Here is a 20,329-nt window from a genome sequence, read left to right on the forward strand (position 1 = left end):
TTTCTTTCTTTCATTTCCTCCTTCTTCCTAAGTTAGGATATAAAATGTGTTTCACTGTGGCATTTCATGCTCATCAAGCCAAGGACTTATAGAGAGGTACTTCCTGGCTGCACTGACCACAGGTACTTCATGGGCGCCACACACACACACAAGCTCTCACCCTGCAGAGACATTTCCTTCAAATGTGGGTTCACACACAAAGCAATGAAAGGATTCAAATGAGAGGACAAAAATATGGACGCCATAGCAGTTTACTAAGTATAACTAATACAGAAAAAAGCGGATTATGAAAAATATTTCATTATCACTCACATGAAAACTTAAAGAAGACAAATTTCTAAGAAAGCTGCATTAAAACCATCGCGGGAAAAAACAGAGAGGGGAGGCCTGATGGGAACATAGACCAGTGGTTCTCAATCTGTGGGTCGCGACCCCCTTGGGATCAAATGACCCTTTCACAGGGGTCACATATCAGATATCCTACATATTTGATATTTACATTATGATTCATAACAGCAAAATTACAGTTAAGTGATAACAAAAATAATTTTATGACTGTGGGTCACCACACCATGAGGTGTGGGACCATGAGGTACCTATTAAAGGGTAGCGGCATTAGGAAGGTCCAGAGCCACTGTACTGGACTTTTCGGCTTTGTAGTTTAAAACTGGGAGCTAAAACTCCCTCCACAAGTGAAACACCTGGTCCAGATGTTTTCTTGGAGTTTTTCCAAAAATTCAAAGATTAACCATTTACCTCACACAAATTATCTCATGATATATATATATCATATATATACATATATGTATATATAAACCCAAAGAATATTCTCTAATTTCCTGTACAAGTCAACATAACCTTAACAGTGAAGACTTCCAGGGACAACTGAGAAAGAAAAAATTATAAGTCAGTTTCATAGATGGGTACATCCATAGAGAGAGATAGGTATATTTATATGTACAACAAAGTATTAAAACAAATCAAATATTATACTAGAGATAATGCATTATGATCAAGTTGAATAAATTCCAAGAGCTATCAAACGTGGGGGTCACAACTTGTGCTCCAAGTCAGGCCTACCCACCCCTGTTTAATAAGCTAATTAAGAGAGCCAAGTGAAAAATGAAAAGCAGAAAAGGAGATTTATTCATGTGCCGTATTGGGAGGAGGAACAAAGAGATCCGGTAGAGCCGCCATGTCCAGCTTCCAGCCCTGGGCTGAGACCAGAGTTTAAATAGGGCCGAGGGTGTGCAGAGCCAGGCAGTCCTGGTCAAGACATGCCCCACGTACCATTGACCACCATTGTCTGAGGTTCAGTCTTCTTCTGTAAGCTGACATGTTGTTAGAACTGTGTGAAATCTGTTTCAAGACACAGGCTCCCCCTCTGACCAGTGGCCTTTTCTTCTCATAGCATGAGAGTCTTGTGGAAAGTCCGATTACTTTGGGTGCCATTGTTTCAATAATTTACTAGTCAGGCTAAGACACAGCATCTTTTTAGAATTTCTTCATTTCTACCACAGCAGTTACACAGGCATTATGAACTAGTTTAGCATTAGAACTTTGATCACTGTAAATTTCCTTACTTATGAGCAGACTGAAGGAATAAATGTCAATATGGACTTTGGAGTAAGATGATGACCTAGACATTGTTTCTTTTGACCCAATGAACAAGTTTCAGGCTAAGAAAAAAAAAAACCCAGAATCTTCCAAAGATGCAGAGAGAGGTTTTCGAAATCCACAGGAGGAGAGTCAGGGAGGCTGAATGCAGAGAAAGAGAGAACTGTACAGAAAGAAAGACAATGTGAGTGAAAGCCGTCAGAGGAAAAGGGTAGAGAAACACTTCAAGATACAGGCACAGGCAGGCTTTCTGAACAGAACTCTGGTTGTTCAGAAAATAATGGTAGCCATTGGCAAGCATAACTTTATGGCTAGTCAAGTGAAGAGAGACCCCACACAATGGGAAGAAATATCTCTGCACAGCTGATCGAGGAATAATGTAGAATACATGAAATGCACAACAAACTGAGCAAACCAAACAACCCAGTCAGTACATGGGATATGACATGAATAAGGCTTTCTCAAAAGATGAAACACAAATGATTAATAAGCTCGAGAGAGTGTTCAGCCTCATTATCCATCAGAGACAAGCAAATTAGACCCCACCGAGAGTCTGACTCGCCTTGGGCACAATGGTGGCCATCGAGAAGGCAGATTGCAGCGAAAGCTGGCGAGGGTGTGCACAAAAGGAACCCTTACACACTAGGACACTACTCCAGCCACTATGAAAAGCAGGGTGGTGGTCCCCACCTTGCCCCCAATCCCTCCACACAACGCAGGAATATCACTTCTGGGTATTTACCCAAAGAACGTCAGGTCAACATAACACACAGATGGTTGATGTTCACCACAGCACTGTTCTAATGGGCAAGTTATCAAACCAATCTAGGTATTAAAAACAGAGGCATGGATAAAGCAAATGCAGTTATATATACACAGTGGGATTTTTTCCAGCCACAAAGAAAAATATGTTATGCTACTACAGGAAGATAGATGCAGATGTGGATAATTATATTAAGTGAACCAAGCCAGTCCCAAGATGACAAATATGTTTTCTCTGATATCATATAGATATGTGGAAATTCGTCTGCATACATGACATCAAAGTAAGAGCTGAGCTGTCTCGGGGACAAAGGAGACTGATTGGAGTGGGGAACATGATAAGAAGGTAGGATGCATGGTGGGGGGACTGCTCATGTCTGATATATACTTGTATAAAGATGTCCTTATGTAACAGTGCCAGGTATGGAGAATGTACAATGAGAACTTTGAAACCTCAAATGTAAGACCCAGCTATCTATTCATCCACTGGTAAAAAGACATCCACAGACTGAGATTTGTAAATTTATCAAGCCCCCAAAGAAGCTGCCATAGCTATTCTGACATCTCAAACCAAAAATTAGAGGAGATAAAGAAGGTCACTACATAGCAATAAAGGGAATAACTCATCAAGAAGTTGTATATATATATTATCTCAACCTCATAGATAAACACTAATGTATATATTCAGATCGGTCCTGAAATGATAATATTGGGCAGGGTAGCTTTGGTACCCAACTCTCATCTTTAGATAGTTCCTGCAAACTAAAAATCAAGAAAGAAACTGCAGAATTAAACTGCATCATAGGCCAAATGAACTTACCGGATATATACATAATATTCCAACAGATGCAGAATAAACATTCTTCTTAAAAGACCTCAGAACTCTTTTTAAAATAGGTCACCTTTTACCTAAGCAACTCTTTAAAAAAATGATGTATTTATTTTATCTCTATATGTATGCGTGTTTTGTGTGCATATATGCATGTGTGCCACATATATGCCTGGTGCCTATGGGTCAGAAGAGGGCATTGGATCTTTTGGGACTGGAGTAATGGATTGTTGTAAACCATGATGTGGGTGCTGGGAACTGAACCAGGTCCTCTGCAAGAGCAGCGAGAGCTCTGAACCACTGAGCCATCTCTCCCGTCTAACAAAGCAAGTCTTAACAAATACAGAATAATCGAATTAATTTTTGTATCTTAACAAAGTATCCTGAAATAAAAATAGAATTCAGCAGCAAGGGAAACTACAGAAACTATACAGATACTTGGAGATGGGATAGTTCACTTTTGAATGAGGATATAGGACATTGAAGAAATCATTCAGGAAATTAAAAAAAAAACTCTTCAATCAAATGAAAATAGATTTAACCTTTGGGATATAGCAAAGGCAGTTTTAAGAAGAGCATTTGTAGTGATGAATGTTTATGTTAACAAATCAGATGTAAAAAAGCTAATAATGAAGTTCTAGGTCTTAGAAATATAAGAACAAGTCAAAGTCAAAGGCAGAAGCTAAGAAATTGAAACAACAACAACAACAACAACAACAACAACAACAACAAAGATGGTTCAGTGTGTGGGACCCCTGGTTGCTCTTTTTCAGAGGATCTGGGTTCAGTTCCCAGCACCCCCATGACATGGAGGGAAGATCACAATCACTTGTAACTCTAGTTCCGGAGAGCCAACATCCTGACTCTCCTGGGGCACAAGACATACATGTGGTACACAGAGATGCATGCAGGTAAAACATTCATATATGTAAAATAAATCAACAAAAATTTAAAAATAATACATATACTCAATCAAAGAGCTGCTTCTTTAAAAATGTAAACAAAATCGACAACTCTCTAGATAATCTAGCACTTTATAACCATCTAACTGGAAAAAACAAAACCAATACCAAACACTAAGAAAGACAGAAAAGCCTTAGATTAGTGATGGGGCTGGAGAAATGGCTCAGTGGTTAAGGACACTAGCTGCTCTTCCAGAGGATCCGAGTTCAATTCCCAGGACCACCATGGTGGCTCACAACCATCTGTAACTGCAGTTCCAAGGGACCTCACTCCCTTGTCTGTCCTCATTAGGCAATGGACATCTATGATACACAAACATACACACAGGCAAAACACCTCCCCCCCACATATAAATTACTGATGGGAAGGGAGGAGTTACAGCTGCCAGAAAAACACAGAAGATTATTATAGATTATTTTGAAAATGTAAGTTTCAAAAATAAAGAAAAATCTAGAAGAAATGGATAAATTCTTAGGCCCATGACTTACCAAACTAAATCTAGGATAGTAATGAACAGAACCACAACTATCAATGATATTGAAGCAATGATAAATAGTCTCTCAACAAAGAAAAGCCCAGAGCCAAATGGGCTTATTGCTGAACTCTGCCAAATCGCTCTCTCTTTCTCTCTCTGTGTGCACGTGCTGTGATGTATATGTGTGTGGTATTGTAATATGTGTGGAATGTGTGTTTGTGTATGTGTGTGCATTTGCAGTATGTACACCTGTGCACATGTGTAGAACAAGGAAGACATGGCCTCTCAGTCTATTGCTCTGCACCTGTTCCCTTGAGACAGTTTCTCACAGAGCCTGAAGCTTGCTAATTTTGCTTTGCTAGGCTGTCCAGGAAGCAAGCTCCTGGCATCTACCTGTCTCTGCTTCCCAAATCTGGGGATCCAGGCACCTGTATCTGGCTCCTTCTTTTACATGGTTGCTAGGGGTTACAATTCAGGTCTTTTTGTGTTATAACACTTACCCACCAAGACATTTCCCTACACTCTCTACCATATTTAGAAGAGCTAACACCAATATTCCTTAAATTCTTCTATAAAGTTGAAAGGGAAGAAACAATACCAAATTTCCTGCTATGAAGATGGAATCATAATACTAAGACTTGATAGACTACAACATAAAAATAAAGTTATAGACTGATGTCACCTATGAACACAGGCAAAACAAATTCTCATTAAAGTACCTGCAAGTTGAATTCAAGAACAGATTAACAAGTTCATATCACCACATTCAAGTTAGTTTCATTTTAGAGATGCAAAAGTGCTTCAAAACACACAAATTAATAGGTGTAAAATGGAGAATGTAAATAGACTTAAGGACAAAAATCATACAATTGTCTCAATACATACACAAAATTGTCAGATAAAGCTCAACACCCTTTCTTGATAAAATCCCAAAGAAACTAGAAATAGAAGGAACATATACTCTCATGTTAATAGATACAAAGAAAAAACCTACAGACAGTGCTATACTAAGCTGGACAGTGTTCCTCTACAATCTGGAATTGGTGGTGGGTACCCATCATCTCTCATACTCAACTGGTGATCACTTTGGGGCTAGAACAGTTATTCTCAACTTGTGTGTCAAGACCCCCTTTGTCTTTCAGAGGAGTCTCCTAAGACCATCAGATAATGCAGATATTTATATTATGATTCATAACAGTATCAACATTATAGTTATGAAATAGCAAGGGAAATAATGTTATGGAAGGGGGTTACCACAGCGTGAGGAACTGTATGAAAGGGTCACAGTATTAAGAAGGGTGAGAACCGCTGAGCTTGAACAGTAAGACAAGAGAAGAAATAAGGGAGATAGAAACAGGAAAGGAAGAAGTCAAATTTAATGGAATATGTGTGAATGAAATTACTCTAAAGACCCCATTGAAAACCTCTTAGATCTGATAAACACTGTTGGAAAGTGTCAGGATTTAAACATGATAAATAAAACTCATATCATTTCCACATCCTAATAGTGCACTTGTCAAAAAAGAAATAAGAAAAAAGAAAACTATTCATGATAGCTTCAAAAAATATGTAGGAATAAACATAATCAAGTGTGAAACACTTCCACAAAGTGGAAAACCCTGAAGAAAGAAATTAAATAAGACACCAAAGATAAAAAGACTTCCCTTCATGGATTGGCACAGTTAACATTGTGAAAATGACTATGTTTCCACAAGTGATGTGTATGCCAATGAAATCCCCATCAAATTTCCAATGATATTTTTCACTGAACTAGAAAAATAAAACAGCTAAAATTCAGCAAAAGCACCAGCCACATCAGTCAAAACGCATACCTGTTCTCAAACTACACTACAGAACCATAGTGACAAAATGGCATGATCCTGGCACAAAGCAGACATACATGTAGGAGTGGAAGAGAATAGGAGTCCCAGAAACAAGCCACACAATTTTTGACAAAGGTGTTGAATATATACTTTGGGAAAAAAATGACAAACAATGCTGGTAACCTAGTATCACCTGTTGAGAAATGAAACCAGATACATATCTGGCATCATGCATTAAAAAAATATCACTTTAGAGTGTAAGGCCTTGTCTTAAAAAGGGTTTCTATTGCTGTGATAAAAAAATTACCAAAACATTACCAAAAGCAATTTGGGGAGAAAAGGGTTTATATACAACTCTAGGTCATACTCCATCTCTGAGGAACTCAGGGTAGGAGCTCAAGGCATGTGACTGGAAGCAGGAACTGGGCTGAATGGATGGAGGAATGCTGCTTACTGGCCTGCTCCCACTAGCTTGCTTGTACAACTGCTTTCTTAGACAACCCAGGAGCACCTGCCCAGGGCAGGCACATCCCACAGTGGGCTGGTTCCTCCCACATCATTTGTGAATTAAGAATATGCCCCTCAGGTCAACCTGGTAGGGGCGTTTTCTTAGTTGAGGTTCTCCTTCAATATGACATTAGGAATTATAGGAATAGGCATGGACTCCCTGAAAGGAATTCCAACAGCACAGAAAATGTCTCCACAGCAAAGGAAATGATTAGATCGAAAATACTGCCCACACAATGGAAATAACATCCTTGCCAACTATACATCTGACGGGAGATCGATATCCAGAATCTATGTACACAACAACATTTAAATACCATCTCCCCCAAACTTATTCATCCAATCAATAGTGAATTGATGTTTCTCAGAGGAAGTAGTACAAATCATCTATAGGTGTCTGAGAATGAGTCAACATTCCTGAGCAACAGAAAATTGCAGATTAAAACATTAAACATTAAAACATAGGCATTGAGGGCTGTGAGTTCTGCATTATGCCTCAAGCCATGTCCTTGTGGAACTTGCAGTGACTATTTGTTAATATATGTTGACTTTTTTGTACCCCCCCCTTTTTTTTTTAATTTTTAACTCTGTGAAGCATGTACTGCGACCACCCCCATTTTACGGGCAACAATGCCGACATGGAGCACTTAAGTCCCTTAACCAAGCTTACACAGATAGTAAGGACCAGATCTGGATGTAAACCTAAGAGATGCGACTCTGCAATGTGGGCATTACCTAGGGCTCACAGGTACCGTGAAAAGCTGTAAGCATGCTGTTTCTGAGAACTTCAGAGGCTCTTCAACAATTCACATATACTGAGCTAGTGTGGATACAGCCAATCAGCTTGTATCTCAGAAAGTGAGCTGGATGAGCTGGAGGAGGACCGGGGTCTCCAAAGTCCTAAGTCTGAGGGCAAAGGTAAAGGCTCCTTTTCCATCCTTTAGGCCAAGGCAGAATGGAGAGCACCTTAAAGGAAACACTATCGTATTATTTCTTGGTGGACCCTCTGCCTGGGGCAATGGTCCTGATGTTGGTCCCATTCTAGGACAGAAGCAGCAGTGAAGAGAGAAAGCTGATCCAGGAAAAGCACTGGTGATGGCCAGGTACCTTCTATGGCTTTGTAGGCAGGATGCTCAAACCTTTCCATGGGCCAAGGACATGGAGGAAAGTACTGGACTTGGGTAGGCTTGCTTACAGTACCACTCTCTGGCCAAGGGGCTATCCCACAACAGTGCCTGTGAGGACAACAGGAGCAAGAGTGGTGTGTGTGTATGTGTGTGTGTGTGTGTGTGTGTGTGTGTGTGTATGTGTGTCCTTTTGCCTGACCATGGAAGCCTTGGAGAAGAGAGGAGAGGAGAGGAGAGGAGAGGAGAGGAGAGGAGAGGAGAGGAGAGGAGAGGAGAGGAGAGGAGAGGAGAGGAGAGGAGAGGAAGGAGAGGAAGGAGAGGAAGGAGAGGAAGGAGAGGAGAGGAGAGGAGACAGTAGGCACTGTTCAGATCCACCCATTTCATCCTCCATAGCAAGACTCAGCTCTGCTGGGAAGTCTGAGGACGTTAGCTAAAGCAAGATATCAGGTGAAGCGCCTAAATTGGTCTGAACTAAACTTGGGTAACTGAAAGCAGGCTGTGTGAGCTATTTTAAAGGGGCATGGGGAGATGATTTGACATAACAGTTGAGGACAGTGGCAAAAAGGTGATCCACTGTGGATTAAGTACCGCTGGCCCCTGTAGTTAGGATCTCAGTAATTACTACCACACCACATCTTCCATTTCTGTGTCTGTTGCTGATTGTACTGACAGAGTCCGCTCTCCTCATTATAATTTCACTCCTATTCCACAGGAATCCTGTGGGGTCAGCACAGTCAGGGTGTTGTGAGGTGATGGGTCTATTGATTACCCTTATGTAATCATTCCACAGTGTAAATTGTATTCCATAAATATATATACTTATAGTGTGTTGATTAAAAGTTTAAAAAGGTAATATATATATATATGTATATATGTATATATATGGTAATATATATACACATGTATATGTATACATATATATATATACACATACACACATATGCATATATATATATATATTTATGACTAAAGGTTATTTTGGGTTGTTGTTGTTCTTGAGACAGTGTCAAACTACATAGACCTATATACCTATATGCCTGGAACTCACTGTGTAGATCAGGCTGGCCTTGAACTCATAGAGATCTACCTGCCTCTACCTCCTGAGTGCTGAGGATTAAAGGCATGTTTACTATACTGGACCATAGGTGATTTATTTTATTTATTTTTGAGTGGTAATTGAACCTTCTAATTGTAAAGCTAAGAACTGGTAGGGTGTGGCTATAGAGTCCCCCGTGCCCCTCTCTGAATATGAGACTGACAGGGGCTCACAGGACTTTGAAAGTGTGAGATGCCAGAATCAGGGGGAGATTATACATGGCAAAGGACTGCACAAGCCAGAGGTGTCAATATTCGTTAACCCATGGCTGCGACGGTAAGAGTGAACCGTGGGCTGCCAGCAGGCTTGTGGCCTTATTGTTTATTTACAGAAAGGCTCTGAGGAATAGAGAAGGGGAGGGAACACAAAGAATGAGTTTTTGAGACTGGTGTGTGTCAGAGAAGGGGGGTGGTGGTGGTGGTGGCAGCGGCAGCAGTGGTGGTGGTGAGGGGGTAAACAGGTTCAACTTTCTTCTCCCCTGGCTTCCATTTAACACATCCATCTTCCTTATCCCTTTCTCGTCCCTGATCTTCTTGTTCCGTATCTCCTAGCGATCTGAGTGCCACCTCCTTCTGCTGGTTCTGTCCGGATAATCTCTCCAACCTTGAGCCTTTGTGCCGGTTCTTCCGGGTATAGCCTCATCCAGGCAGAGCCAAGCCCCGGCAGAGCTCTCACTGAAGTAATCCACAGTGAAAGCTTGTTCTTTTCAGAGAGCTAAGCAGGCTAAAGAGAAAGGAAGTGGTATGTGTGTGTGTGTGTGTGTGTGTGTGACACCAACTCCAGTCCAGCCAGTTCCACTCCCTCAAAAGGTCTCTTTGGACCCTTCCCTGGATGACCTCCAACCTTAATGAAACGAGAAAGCAGAGTGTTGGGAGTGTTGGATTTGCTTCCTTGCCAACGAAAGAAGAGCACGCTGCAGTGTGTTTTAAATGGCTTTGGCAGGCATGGGCGGGTGGGGAGGGCAGGAGGGGACTTTAGAACCTGGCCCACGAGGGCTTTCTCCACGAACCTTGAAGGGCAATGCATCAACTAGGCACTCTCAGGGCCTTATGGACTCGTTTGGCGGGGACCACTAAAGAAATCCCGAACCAAGACTTCTGCTCATGGTTTATGCACAGGAAAGCAGTGAGTAAAAACAGACAGAGGGGAACCCCAAGATGCCGTGCGAAGAGGAGCTACCTTTAAGAAGTGAGCTGGTTGAAATGGTTCCTTGAGTGGGGACTTAAAGGCTAGTGGAGGTGGGTGGGACAGATGGAGAGAAAAGGAGATGGTGCACACGGATCATGTTCACAAGAGCACGAGGACCACAGGAAGTAGCAGTAACTGGAAAATCAGAGATTGAGGTGCTTGAAGACAGGGGTGGGTGGAGGGTGGAGGGGGCGGTGTCACAGACTGACAGGAAGGCAGAAGCTGGAGAAAGTAGTCTCTTGTTCTCTAGATAGAAGGGAGACAAAGTCTGTCTTTTCCTGTAAGCTATGTAATGAGGGCAGATTGGATAAATTATGTGGGAAACAAGCCAGCCCGGGACCCCTGACTGGGCTGGCTGCAGGGACCCTCTGAGACTCTTGATTGGGCTGGCTTGGCTGTCATTGTCTAGATGAAAATTGGCTTGCAGCAGGTGTGAACGACCCGTAGGACAGACCTGGGTGTAAGCGCTCTCCGTCGCTCCTAGCCAACTCAGTTGAGACTCAGTAGACAGACCTGGGTGTAAGCGCTCTCCGTCGCTCCTAGCCAACTCAGCCAACTGAGCGAGACGCCTCAGTTGCTTTCAATTGTTTGCTTTGTAGTTGGCAGTGATGGCCGAGAATCGAAGGTCAGGGCACGCTTCTGATTTAGATCACCAAGTGGGTTCTGATCTTCATGGGAAACCCTGTTCCCGGAATTCTAGTTGCCAACTTTCATTGGACAAGACTCATGTGTGAACTTACCCTTTTTTAACAGAATGAGAATTTCTGGATTATCGAAATGAGGAATGAAAAGTTGTATTTTTAGCTGGGTAGTAGTGGCATTCGGGAGGCAGAGAGGCAGAGGCAGAGGCAGAGGCAGAGGCAGAGGCAGAGGCAGAGGCAGAGGCAGAGGCAGAGGCAGAGGCAGAGGCAGAGGCAGAGGCAGAGGCAGAGGCAGAGGCAGGCAGATTTCTGAATTTGAAGCCAGCCTAGACTTCAAAGTGAATTCTAGGACAGCCAGGACTACACAGAGAAACCCTGTCTTGAAAAACCAAAAACCAAAACCAAAACCAAAAAAAACCCAAGAAGAAGAAGAAGAAGAAGGAGGAGGAGGAGGAGGAGGAGGAGGAGGAGGAGGAGGAGGAGGAGGAGGAGAAGGAGAAGAACAAGAAAAAGAAAAGAAAAAAGAAAGAAAAGTACTTTTGATCATCTATTGTAAACAAACACAATCCTTATGTACTTCCCAATTCACATCCTACCTACTATGTCAGTAATAACTTTCCCCACAATTCTCCTTAAATCACCTATTTAAGGAGATTTAAGGAGAAGTGTCCAATCCTAGGACAGCACAGCAGAGGGTTAGAAGGGTTGGTAGGTTTCTAAAGAGTCAATGTGCATGCATTTGTCCCTCCCTCCTCCCCTTCCATCCAGACCCTCCTCCATTCAGTCTCTTAGACAAGCTTCTAAGAGATAACAACACAGAACATAACAAAATAAAATATAATAAAACCCTTTCATACTGAAGTTGGACAGGACAAACCAACAGAAGGAGAGGAGCCCAAGAGAAGGGATAAGGATCAGAGACCCACTTGTTCACATATTCAGGAATCCCATAAAAGCACGAAACCGGAAGCCCTAACATACACACAGAGGACCCGGTGCAGGCCCTGCGCGTGCTGCCACAGTCTCTGTGAGTTCGTATGAGCTTTGCTTGGTTGATTCAGAGGGCCATGTTCCGCTGCTGTCCTCGTCCCCTCTGGCTCTTACAATCTTTCCACTTCCTTTTCCACTCGGTTCCTGAGCTCTGAGGGGAGGGATTCAATGGAGACACTCCATGTCAGGATGAGCGTTGCAAGGTCTCTCACTCTGTGTGATGTCTGGCTCTGGATCTCTGCATTGGTTCCTGTCTGCTGTAGGGGGAAACTTCTCTGAAGATGACTGAATAAGGCACTGATCTATGAGTATAGCAGAATATCAGTAGAGATCCTATTATCACTACATTTTTTTTCTTTTTGAGAACAGTTGTATTTTTTTTCTCCTTAGGTCTTTGGGCTATCTAGTCTCTTGTGGTCACCTAACCAGTGTTGCGGGATGGGTTCCATTTCACAGACTTTAAGTCAAATCAGACATTGGTTGGTTACACCCACAAGCTTTGTGCCCCCCTTTCCCTAGCATACCTTGCAGGCAGGACCCCATTGTAGATCAAAGGGTTGTGGCTGGCTTGATGTTTGTTTCTATTTTGGTATCATGAAGAATATTTTCATGTATCTAGTACTCTTATGACAAGATGGGAGACAGAGATAGGAGAGACCTAGATGCTGGTATGATCACCTAGGATATCATATGCACAGTCCAAATTCAAGTATCATTCTGCATGTTGACCATCCTAACAGTGACCTGGAGGTAACCCATTAGGCTAGGCCTGCTGTCCAGGAAGCCCAGGAAACTGCCTATCACCATGGCCACAATGCTAGGACTACATAATAGCATACAATAAAGGAATATTATTGTCTCTAGCAAGGTGGAAAGAGGGTGAGGGTGAGGGTGAGGGTGAGGGTGAGGGTGAGGGCTCACATTAAGGTTAGGGTTAGGTTTTCTCTGACCTTCACTTGCTTGCTGGGTCACTGCCCTACCCACATTCATGAGAAAGTACACACACACACACACACACACACACACACACACACACACACAGACACATACCTGTTTTACAACTACATACCCACCCTAACCTTCTGACATACAAAGATAAAAACAAAACAAATACAATAAAACCCTTCACAAATCAGGCTGGAGAAAGAACTCTGTCAGTGAAGTGGTTTCCTTGCAAGCTTGAAGACCTGAGTTCAGTCCTCAGGAACCATGTAAAAACACAGGGACACTGTGACCTGCACTTGTAGTCCTCGTGTTGTGGAGATGGTGTCAGATAGTTCCCTGGGGCTCATCGCCAGCAGACCTAGCCTAATGGGTGAGCTCCAGGTCAGTATTAGGATGGTCAACCTGCAGAATTAGCTCTCAGCATGCATGAGCACCCTACCTCCAGCAATGTCACAACACCGAACCAAACAGAACCTCAAGAAACCTAGCCATTTGGATAGTCACTACTGGCTATCCAAATAACACATGGCAGTATTCCTGCTTGATAGAGTCACTTGGTAGCATAGCGGCATTCTTAAATTTTGATGAGAAGCTTTAGTTGATTTTTAGATTTTTTTTTTAAAAGAGACCAAGAAGGACATAGACTTTTTCAGTCCCCACTGAGGCAGCAGAGCAAAAACGCCTTTATGAACCAGCAGGCACTGCCAATTTGTAAAGTGGGCCATGTGTGTGTAATTGGAGGGTGGTATATTTAAAGACAGGGAAATTTAATTTTTAAAAGGCCACCAGTGTCACCGTGCACATGAGTGTCTGCTGAATCCCATAGCAGGCTGTCATCATGAGGTCCTTATCGAAATGGTTGGATTTAGATTTCAGAGCCAGCAGACTATAGAAAAAGCCTGGAATGGTGCCAAGTTCATTCCCTACAGGCAGATAATCTGAACCATACTAAATTCAGAGAAGACGCCATCCTGTCACTGTCTTTAGTTTGCAAGATCAAGAAGCAGAAATTTGAGCCAAGATACAAATAAGTGATTTCTCTTTAGAGGCCTCTCAGACTTAGCAGGGACGTTGTCAATCATCGTTGGAAGGGTACTCTGGCTTCCTAAAATGGGCAAGCAGCACTCAGATGTCTCAGAGGGCAACTATAACTATGGTTGTCCTTTGGCCAGAAATCCTGCTCCCCAGAGTCAAGTCCTCCCTCCCGACTTTGCGTCTGCCCACAGCCTACACTGGAATTCTTCAGCTTGCTCTTGTTGGGGGCCATCTGAATTGGGCTGCTCTCAGCAGATCCTTGGCTATGTTCGGGGATTCGAGAAACCTCCTCCAGGAAGGCACACAGCTACATTTGTGATTCCCCCAAAGCTCTGCTCCTGTCAGATTTCAAGTCTGTTTGTTTTCACAGAAGCCAGTCTGGGTATGCTGGGGTCTGATAACATCTTTCTGTAAGAGAGAGCCACGTTCTGAAGTCTCATTTGTATTTAGAAATCCTTGGCAGTTGTGGAAGTATTTATATTTGGGGCTAAAAAGATCAACTGAGACTTGGTAAACAAGCAGATGGACATGAGACTGGAAACTAAGAGAAGAATTGCAGCTTTGACAAATTACAGCCAGATTTGGTAAGGAGATGTCTTAATTTAAACACCTTGGAATAAAGGCTCTGCAGTGGGTCTCTGAGCAAACCACCGGAGGTAGTGCTGTGTACTGCAGTGGATCCTGTTTCTGACCACTAAATCAATCTTTTATCAAAACAGCTCCCAGCCTCTGAAAGAGGGTTTTCATATTAAAAAGAGAACTTGCTTGCAGAACCTGGTTGCATCTCTTACATAATTCAGGAGAATTTCCCCCCTTGGTCCAGCATTCCTTGTGTTTCAGTTTACCACACATGGTCTTAATCGTAGCTAGACTGATCTAGATTCTTGGAGAAGCCACAGGATTCTTGGAACATTTCCATATTTTTCATTTACATTCACCATCTTTCTTATCCTTCTGACTTCTGCTTTGGGGAGAACAGTGTGGCTTTGTAGGAGTCTGTCAGCACCATTAGGATTACAAACTGCTGTCTGTCTGTGCTCATGTGGCTTCCAATTAGGAATGAGTTGAGATGAATAAATCCAGGATCTGCAGGCTTGGCCGCCTTTGCCTGTTGTCCTTAATTAATCAAGGAGAGGGGTGGTTTCCCGCTTCAGATGGTCTTCTGACTCTGGTGTGAGTGGAGGTGTCATGCCTGACATAGGTAGGTGGCATATCCCTAACAGTCTCCGAGTGCAAGCACTGGCTTTGTGCCAGACCGTGGGCTAGACCCCAAAGGTTCCCAAGTGGCTCGAGCCAGGCACAAATGCTGCCTTAGTGTGAGTGAAACAACCCTCCAGGACCATTTCAAAAGCCCCTCTCTGAAGTTTTCTTTCAGCCAGAACTTCCCTCTGTCCTGTGAGAACTTGTTTTATACAACAGGCGTAACATAAAATTTGTGCCTCAGAGAGACTGAATCTGATATACAGACAGGATGTTTGAGTTTAAATCCTGACTTAACTATTTGCTGTATGACCTTGTGAAAGTTGCTCGACATCTCTGAACTTTAGCGTTGTCAGTTGCAGAATGGAAATATGAAAAGTATCTTCCTCACAGACTTCATGGGAGGGCTGGATAGTTAGCATGTAGCGTGTCCACTCCAGTGCCTGTTACATAGTAAACCATTACTACTGTTTCACCATGCACAGCTTTATTGATGTAACCTATCAGCTAGTTCTAAACACATCTACCTCCTTATACGTTTTGCCCATGTGCTCAGAGTTGGCTAGGCTCCATTCAGGAAGCTAACCTAAATGATTTCATTTAGCATTTGTTCTGGAAGATAGGGCCGCCTTCAGTGCCTATGTTGCTGTGTGTATTTAAGAGTCTTAGGATTCTATGAAGACACAGTTCCAGGTCAGCTGATGGGAGCCTCAAACCTCTGGGTTAGCATGTAGCTCCAGGGTGATGTCCACGCAGTTGCTCTGTGCTGAGGAGTGAGGGGCCACGTCATCTTGTTGCTCTTTTGGGATGGCCTAGGCTCTGCTGGGGGAGCCAGTGTCTTAGGATTTCATTGCTGTGAGGAGACACTATGACCAAGGCAACTCTTATAAGGACAACATTTACTTGGGGCTGGCTTATAGGTTCAGAGTTTCCATCCATTATCATTATGGCAAGAAACATGGCCATAATTCAGCATCCAGGCAGGCATGGCTCTGGAGGAGCTGAGAGTTCTACATCTTCATCTGAAGGCTGCTAGCAGAATACTGGCTTCCAGGCAGCTAGGAGGAGGGTCTTAAGGCCATGCCCACAGTGACACCCTTCCTCCAACAAGGCCACACCTCCTAATAGTGCCACTCCCTGGGCCAAGTGTTTTCAAACCACCACATCCAGGAACACTAGGAAGAGGAGAGGGCTTGCTCCATGCTCTGCTTTATGCAGAGAACTTCATGGTCCATCCCCTTCTTGCCTGAAGTGGCCCAGTTCTGGGGGAGGACATCAATCGGGGTTCTCTAGAGAGAATGACAGAGTATATTTTGAGGGACAGTAGGCATGTGGCATGCTGCCAATTGTTGGCAAATGACAAGAATTGATACTGAAGTTCCTGATCTGAACTTTACCTGGCAGATCAGTGGACTGGAAGCTTAGGCTAAACTTCTTAAGAAAGAAGTCCTGTCCTAGGAAGTCTGGGTGTATAAGGACAGTTATGGAGACCCTGGGCTGTTGTAACTGTTGAATTGGTTTCCTTTGGCCTGAAACCCATGTTGAGTCCTGGCCCACAGTGACTCAGAACATGATGTGACTTGGAAATAGGGCCTTATAGATGTACTAAGCTAACACATTTAGAATAGTGGTGGTGGTGGTGCTTAATCTAATATAAAATGTCTTTATAGAAGGCAGAAATTCAGATGGAGACAGGTATGGATAAAAGGGCGATGGTGGGAACAGAGAGAAAGGCTACCGGGTGACAGACCAGAAGCCCTGAGACACCTGGGACCAGGAGAAACAGGGAGTGGTAGGAAGCATTCTCTCTCACGTAGGTTTTGGGTGAGATGCCTTGATTTCAGGCTTCAGGGCTCCAAAATGATGTGTCAATTTTTCATTATCTTAAAGTAGCAATCTGTGGTGTGATGTGATGGGATCTCTAGAAAGCTAAGATGGGGGCTCTGAGCCGCAGTTGTTTCTTGTTTTGGTTTGGTTTGTTGAGACAGATGGCACAGTGACGTGCAGCCTTAGCCTCCTACCTCTGACTCTGGAGGGCTGGGACTAGAGCCATGAACCGTCACACCCAGATAATAATTTTAGTCTTTTATGTCATGCCTCTGAGTTGTACTTCTGCCTTTGGGTGTGAAATGAAGATTCCAGAGGCCTGGGTGTTGTCTCGGGGAGTGTCCTGTTGGCTGGGGTGGGGTGTTTAGCTGACCTTCATTCCTCTGAGAGATGTAACATGCCCCCTGATCACAGTAAGAAGCTAGAACCTTAATGAAGCAAGTGACAGGCCACTCCCCTTTATGCCACCTTGTGAGTCTGATCAGACACTTTTGTGCCAAGTGTCTTTTAATGTCCGAAGTGTCTAAATTTGGAATTTCAGTGAGTCTAGGCAGAAGTGGAGCACATAAGTCCCATCTCAGGTAAATTTGGGGAATGACAGGAGGCTGGGAGCAGGACTCTGGACCTCAGCACTGCTGGCTTTGGGTCCTGCTTGCAGTGTGGTTGCTGGCTAGCTGCCCCCTGCCACCCTTGCTTGTGCATTAGGATTGTCTGCAGGTAATTCTAATTGTTAAAGCAGTGGTTCTCAACCTCCCTAATGCTGAGACCCTATAATACAGTTCCTCAAGTTGTGGTGACTCCCAAAATTCAATTATTCGGTTGCTACTTTATAATTGTAATTTTGCTACTGTTAAGAATGAATTATAGCGTAAATATCTGATATGCAGGATATGTGTGACCCCTGTCTTTCACCTCAAAGGGGCCTTGACCCTCAGGTTGAGAACTGCTGTGTTAAAGGCTGGATTACATTGCTTGAGAGTTTTTGTTGCAGTAGGACTGGCACGTGGCTGGAGAAATTTCATAGTAAGTTTCCAGGTGATGGTGAAGTCATCAGCCCGTGGACCCACACTCTTAAAGCTGCCTGTCTTAGTCTCTCTAAGCCTGTTTTCCGACCTGTACAATGGGGTTTGCAATGTTTCCCATTTGTATAGTTGTGGGTTTTAGCGAGGAAACCATCAAGCAAAGACCTTATAGCACATTGCTTTTCGAAAGGCTCAGTCAATGCCAGTTGAAATGAACTTCAGTGCTACTTTTGTGAAGTCTCTCCAGGGTGTTTCCAAGTCTGGAAGCATCTAAAGCTGACTGTGTGGATGCTGTGCAGAGGTAATGCCCCTTCTTGGGGGCTTTCTGAGAAGCAGATTTTCCTCCTGTATATGTGGGACACCTGCCGATGCAGTGGTTCCTCACCCATCTAAGCCAGCGTGTGGGCCCAGGACGAGGTCTGCGCTGGAAAGGACACACGAAGGACAGCAGAGAGACTGCTCTTTACCTCAAGGCTCATCACACAGAAAGTCCTCTTGCCAGTGCTTTGTGAGCACCCTGCCACAGGGACCTGCAGCTGGCCAGCCTTGGCTGCCCCACAACAGCACGGCCCATCTGTGCAGGAAGCATTCTCGGCCTGAGCCCTTTCCCACACTCCCAGCTAAACAACGAGATTGTCTCAAGTGTCAAGTGCCAAGGCCTTTCAGGAGCCACTGTATATGAATGCCCTGCGTCTCCTCTGGTGTGTGTGTGTGTGGGGGGGGTGGGGAGCGCAGACAGACCACGGATGGGCTGGCCTCTTAACCCAATGTGACATCCCGGCCCCAAGACCTTCGCTAGCTCCATCTTTGGGATTCTAGCTTTGGAAGGCAGACAGTCCGCGCCAGTAAATAGAGCTCCTTGTCTCCAGGGTTCTGGCCCCATCAGAGGCTCGGGGCTCTGCTTGGGAGCTGTTGTCCTGTTGCTAAGATTCTTGGAGTTGATCCAAGCTCACATTTCCCAGAGTGGTGGTGAATAATGATCACAGACCTCTGAAAACTTAGAGGCCAGGCTCAGCCCATCGTCATGTGAAAAATAATCTTAATATCCGAGAGGATGATATTTCTGATTTCATTTGACTTTTAGGTAGCTGACCTTCGAGGGCAAAAATGAAAAGTTTTTTTTTTCTATGTATGCTTGGGGAAAGCTTTCTTCTTCAAACTAGTGAACTGTACTTGAGCCATTGCCACATGTGAAATAGCAAGGAAGCACCTTCTACTTTAGTAAGAGCGCATGAAGTGGGTGGTATAAATATCTGGTTTCTATTTTTGAAATTTTGTCTTTGCCCTAAGTGCAAATTTCTCATCCTTATCTCACCCCACAGTAGGGCCACGTTGCAAACAGCAATTTTAAGAAAACGTCTGATAATGCATTCTCATAGCCAAAGTAATCCCTATTGCCCAACCCTCAACCTCTTCCCTACTTCCTATTTAGCTTATGGTATAAATCAACACTTATCTTCTTGCTTCAGGAACTACTTGTACATTCTTTTGCTCCCACTGGAATACTGAAGTCCTGTGGGGTCCTGAGGCCAGTCTGTCCTGGCAGTCAAATTGAAAAGAGCACAATGAGCCTGGTGATGGTTGTGCACACCTTCAGTCCCAGCACTCAGGAGGCAGAGGCCAGTGGATCTCTAAGTTTGAGGCCAGCCTGATCTATAGAGCAAATTCCAGGGCAGTCAGGGCTGTACAGAGGAAACCTGTCTCGAAACAAAACAAAACACAACAAAAAGAAAAAAGAAAAGAAAAAAATCAGAATGAAAATCAAGGAGACATCAAAAACCAAAACCAAAACCAAAACCCAACCAACCAAATCAAACCAACCAACCAAAAACCCAAAACAACAAAACAAATAACAACAACACCCCCCCAAAAAAAAAACAGAGAAAGAGGAGAGAGAGAGAGAGAGAGAGAGAGAGAGAGAGAGGATCCAGGGACTCTTTTAGAAGCTTGATCAGTGTCCTTAGTACAAATAAAAGCAGACCTGTCTTCTGGTTCTATGCCGCAGGAGGCCATCTTTTAACTTACTCCCCTTCCCTTATGTAATAGTGTAATGTTGGATAGGAAGGACTTAAAAACAACAGCAGCAGTGTTTACAGAACTAAACATAATCTTCACTGTAGAACCCAGCAGTCACGTTTCTAGATATTCGCCCCATTGAGTTGAAAGCTTTATGTCCACAAACGTTTATGGCGGCTTCATTCGTTTGAGCCTTGAGCGAGACAAACACTACGACACCCTTCAATTCGTGGATGGATACGTAAGCCGCAGACCTTCTAGAACGC

The sequence above is a fragment of the Apodemus sylvaticus genome, chromosome 1, assembly GCF_947179515.1.
Source record: "Apodemus sylvaticus chromosome 1, mApoSyl1.1, whole genome shotgun sequence".
Taxonomy (NCBI): domain Eukaryota; kingdom Metazoa; phylum Chordata; class Mammalia; order Rodentia; family Muridae; genus Apodemus; species Apodemus sylvaticus.